The sequence below is a fragment of the Elephantulus edwardii genome, unplaced genomic scaffold (assembly GCF_000299155.1).
Source record: "Elephantulus edwardii isolate Elephantulus edwardi_28Jun2011 unplaced genomic scaffold, EleEdw1.0 scaffold00192, whole genome shotgun sequence".
Lineage (NCBI taxonomy): Eukaryota > Metazoa > Chordata > Mammalia > Macroscelidea > Macroscelididae > Elephantulus > Elephantulus edwardii.
This window is the reverse complement of record NW_006399942.1, coordinates 6234531-6240335: the sequence shown is the minus strand read 5'-3', so window position 1 is coordinate 6240335 and position 5805 is coordinate 6234531.

The window sequence follows — 5805 nt, the reverse complement described above, 5'->3', positions numbered from 1 at the left end:
CAAAGGACACACTGACAAAGGAGATTAATCAGAACTGGCTTTGACAAGCACTGTGGCAATTGGACAATTAACAGACTTTCAAGGGGGAAAAAAAAAGAAGAACAAACTGGGGAGGAGGGTAGAGAAAATAGTGCAACAATGAATGAATGAATGAAAACCCCAAATCTCTGTAAATGTTCATTAAAATTAATAAAATTTAATAAAACAAGAGTTATATAGCCTTTAAAACTGCATGGGGACATTCTATCCTGTCTTGTAGGTGACACCATGAGTTGGGATCAACACAATGCAACAATTGAGTAAAATATAATAATTTCTCAAGTGCCATACACTGAAAACAAGAGCCAGGAGGCGTATATTTCTCCCCTCCTTCCACATGCTGTTAGGTTTTATCTGAGTTGAATTCAATATATAGCATCCATGAACAAGTGTGTATTGACAAAGTTAGCTTCTTATTAGAGTCCTACAAACTGAAGATAAGTTCCCAGGTCTTGGACTTAAGACAACAGACTTAAAATGACTCATGTACCGGTGAAACCATCTATCCAAATTTTACAGATAACATTCAATACATTTTACATTGAATATTTGTTGTAAAGAACATTATTTTCCCTGCAGTAATGGTTCTGAGGGCAGGGAATTGTTTATTTTCTAACTTGGTGGGTTCTTGCTGGTGCTGTGATATGTGTCCAATTAAGTTTTTGGACACTATAATAAGAATGGTACATGAAAGGTTTGGCATTATACTTCCTAAGCCTGAGGCAGCCACACACTTCCCGTAACTGATAAACCACACTGCAGCTGATTAAAGGACTCCCAACTTCACTCAAGCACCAAGAACTCCTTTGGAAAAGTACAAGAGTTTCAGAGAAAGAATTTTGGATCTATATTTTATTGAACTTTAACTTACATGAACTAGAGTGTCTGTTTCCATAGAATTTTAAAACTTTTGGATATTAAGTTGCAAAGAGATAAAAAATAAATTAAAAGTATCCCAAACCAAAACAATGCCATCAAACCGATTTTGATTCATAGGGAGCCACTGTTGTTAGGTGCCTTCAAGTATAGTATGGCTCATGGCAATCCTATGAACAGCCAACCTGAACCCCGCCCTATGCCATCCTCATCAGTTCTGACACACTAGAACCCATTACTGAAGTCACTGTGTCCATTCATCTTGTTGAGGGGTCTTCCTCTCCTTCACTGACCCTCTATTTTTCCAAGCATAATATCTCATTCGAAGGAATAGCCTGGCTTAGCCACGTGTCCAAAGTATGAAAGACGAAGGTCATGGTAAAACTGTCGCACAGGATTTCAAAGCCTGTGAATCTTAAAGAAGCACACTGTCACAGTTTTTTTTTCTCCCTAGTGGAGCTGTTGGTAAATTCCAATGGCTGACATTTTGATTATTAGACAAGTGCTTAACCACTTACCAGGGCTTCTAGCAGAATGAAAACATTATTGTTGTTGCTATGAGCCTGTGACTCATAGTGAAAACTATGTACAACAGCTTTATATCCTGCTCTATTCTGAGCCAATTTCATTGTCTCTAACATGCCTTATTCCCAGTACCCTAGTCACTGAGTCAGTCCATCTTATTCAGGGTTTTTCTCTTTTGTGCTGTCCCTCTACCCTCCCAAGAATAATGTCTCTTTCCAAGGACTAGTTCCTCTTGGCAGCATGTAAAAACTATGTGAGACAGAGCTGCTTAAAAATCCTTGCCTCCAAGGAGCAGGCTGGTTTCACCTTTTCCAGGACAGATCTGTTCATTCTCTTAGCTGTCCATGTTATATTCAATACACTTCTCCAACGTCATACCTCCAAGGCATCATTTCTTCTTCTGTCATCCTTAATCATTGTCCAGCAAGTAATTATGAAGACAATGGACTGGCTTAGGTGCACCTTTTTGTCCAGACTGACATCATTACTCTTCAGTACTCTGAGTGGTCCATGACAGCAGACTTTCCCAATGCAATTAATCTTTTTAATTCCTCTCTGCTGGTACCAAGAGTGTTGTTGTAGAGACAAGAAAGCTGAAACTGTTAACACTCTCAATCTCTTACCTGTCTATCATTATATTGTTAATTGGGCCAGTGGTGAGAATCTTTGCTTTATTGATGTTGAGCTTTACTTGATGTTGATCCTTACTGAAGGCTGCAGTCGTTGACCTTCTACAGCAAATGCTCTTGTTCCTCTTCAGTTTTAGCAAGTAAGTGTCATCTTTATAACACAGGTTGTTTATGAGTCTTCCCTCAATCCTGATACCACATTCGTCTTCATATATAGCCCAGTCTCCCAGATGATCTCTTCTGTATATAGATTGAAAAGGCATGGAAATAGGATGCATCCCTGGTGTACACTTTTTTCTGATTTTGAATCATGCAGGGTTTCCTTGCTATGTTCTGATGACTGTCTCCTGGTCCAAGTATAGGTTTTGCATAAGTACAACCAAGTGTTCTGTAATTCTCATTTTTCTCAAAGTCAGTTTGTTGTGACCAACAGAGTCAAATGCGTTTGCATAGTCAATGAAGTACAGATAGATGTTCATCTGCTACTCTCTGCTTTCAGTTAATTTCCACCTAACATTGGGCTAGTTCCTAACATTGCCCCTAGTGCCATGCTCTTTTCTAAACCCAGCCTGTACACCTGGCAGTTCTTTGTTGATATGCTGTTTCAGTAGTTTTTGGATAATTTTCAGCAGGACCCTGCTTACATGTGATATTAATTATGCTGTTTGATAATTTCCATACTCACTTTTTTTTTGAAATGGGAATAATTATAGATTTCTTCCAGTCAGCTGGCCAGATGATTGTCCCCTAGATTTTTTACACAACCTGGGAAGCACATCCAGGGCAGCAGCATCTGTTGAAATATATCAACTGGAATGTTGTCAATTCCTGGGGTCTTGTTTTTTGCCAATTCCTTAAAATGCTTGAACTTCCTCCTTCGTCACTATAGGCTCATGATTATATGTAGTTTCGTGAAATGCTTCTGTGTCAGCCAATTCTTTCTGGTATTGTGACTTTGTGAATTCCTTCCATCTTCTTTTGCTGCTTCCCATGTCATTAAAACATTCTGCCCACAGCATCCTTAAGTACTGAAACTCAAGGCTTGAATTTGTTCTTCAGTTTCTTTAACTTACAAAATGTTGAGTGAGTTTGTCCCTTTTGATTTTTCAACTCCAGCTCTTTGTACACTATTATAAACTTTGTTTTGTTTTCCCATGTTGCCCTTTGAAATCTTCTGTTCAAGTCCTTAAAATCTTGATTCTTCCCTATGCTTTGGCTTCTTAGCACTCTAGTGCAATATTAAGAGTTGCTTCTAACATCCATTTTGGTCTTTTCTTCTTCCATCTTTGTAATAACCTCTTCTGTAAACCTTTGTTATGAGACCCTTGTCTGAGATAGTATTGCCAAATGTTGTGTCCCAGTAATGTAGGTTTTCTTTTCACCTTATTGGAAAAAGTTTTTGATGTGCACAGGTATTTAATTCTAGAAGGGATTTCAATTTTATCCTCTCCAGCTTGTGCATTTCTGACTGTATTTGTCAGTCATAAAGATTCATTGTTAATGACTGGCGATTGGAATGTAGAAGTAGGAAATAAGGAAGGAAAATGTGACCTTTATGTTTGAACACTGCAGGTTACATGGTGGAATTTTGTAAGACCAAAGATTTCAAACTCAAAATCATTTTAATTGAGTTGGAATGGAATCACTGTTGATCTTCTAGCAGGTTCTAGAAACTAAATTTCACAGGAGGAGGTGGTTCATCTTTCTCCCACAGAGCAGCTCATGGATTGGAAATCACTCATCTTTGTGTCTATAGTCTAACTCCTTATTCATTAGACCACCAGGGCTCCCTACCAAAGACTAATTCACTGTAATTTTTTTTTTTCTAGCAGCAGAATGGAAACTATACAGACACATGAATCTAGCAAGATGGAATACATAAATAGGACTGGAATCAACTAAATTTGTGGAAAGAGACTGTGGTGTAGATCAATATCACTCATCACAAAATGGTATTAAGGACATAACATATAGAGAAAGCTAAAGTTCATTAAAAACACAGTAAAGAAAGAAAAGATCAACATGGATGTCAGAAGAGGCCCTGAAACTTGCTCTTGAATGTAGATTGTTGTTAGGTGCCATTGAGTTAAATATGACTCATAGTTATTCTGTGAACAACTTATTTGAACCCCTTTCTTTCCCTGTGCCAATGTCATGATCTTTGACACACTTGAACCAATTTCTTTAGTAACTGTGTCAATGCAGCTGGTTGAGGGTCTTCCTTTCCTTTGGCATCCCCCCATCTCTATAAGCATGATGTCATTCTCCAAGGAAAAACCTCTCCTAGGAACATGCCCAAAGTTTACAAGATGATGCCTTGCCAACCTTGCCTCCAGGGAGTCCTCTGACTTCATCTTCTCCAAGACAAATCTGTTTGTTCTTTTGGCAGTCCATGAGATATTCAGTACTCTTCTTGAACACCACAGCTCAAAGGCATCATCTGTCATTCTTATTTATTGTCCAGCTCTCAGATGCAAAGCAAGTGATTGAAAATACTGTGGTCTGAATCAGGCACACCTTAGTCTTCTAACTAACATTATTGGTCCTTGGCAATTTGGAGAGGTCTGTGAATGTAGACATTCCCAGTGCAATACATCTCCTAACTCCTGGTACCATGTAAGATGAAGTTGTTTGACAGTTTCAATCTTTTCTCTATCTATCCTACCTATATATCCTGTAGATGCGGTGGTGAGGATTTTTGTTTTCTTGACATTGAGATGAAATCCGTATTGAAGGATGGTTTGGAGTTTATCTTTCAATATGACTTACTAGCCATTATCTGATTTTGCTATGTATATGGGTGGGAATGTGTGAATGAGATGCGTTAGCCTATGCAAAAGGGGGACTCGCTTTCTATCATTCTTTAGGGAACTGGACAGTTTCAGTGATCTACAAAGAATAGGCTAGTTTCACTATTGAATTAAGAAAGCCAGCATGGAGAAGCATACGGGTCTTCTGGTGCCACTGAAGAAAAAGTAGAACAATATATGATATCTTTAATGCTCCGTTTTCATCTATGGCAGCAACATTTACAACCAAACTGGAGACTTACATGAGATAAGACCTTAGAGGAGAGAGGCAATGTTGGCAGGATTGAGAATTTTATTGGACACCTGGGAGTTGTAAGACTGAGAACTTGAGGACACCAAGTTGCAAAGCTCGAAGCTGAGATGCTTGTGTGTACATTTTGAGAGCTGTCTTTACTATATTCTGTTACTAATATGGATTATAAACTTTTGACTTCCCCAATATGGTTTTGAGTGGCCTGTGAGCTATCACATCAGATTTTGGACAAAACAAAGCAGTAAGATTTGTGTTGATATGAGTAAAAAAAGGTATGGGAGCATGAGGGACATGTCTGGCCTCATAGGAATTGCTTTTGTGTTATTGATGTCATTGATGAGAACAATTGCCCTTTGTGAAGCTAGTAAAACTCAGATATTGCCATCCCTACATGTTCTTTGCTCTTTTTTACAGCTGCAGTGTTTGATCTTCTATAGCAAGAGTTTTAAGTTCTCCTCACTTTAAAAAAGCAAGTTTGTGTCATCTGCACACCAAATTTTCTTCCTAGATTAGCTAAAGTACATGAAAGAAATAATGATGTGAAAGAACAGAACAGAAAATGTCAAAGAACAGCTTGAGACAGTAAAGCATTAATTATAAAAATTGTGAAAAGGCCTAGAGATAGAAGAAGGAATAAAATGTTTTAAAACTGGAAGGAACAAAGGGTAAAAAA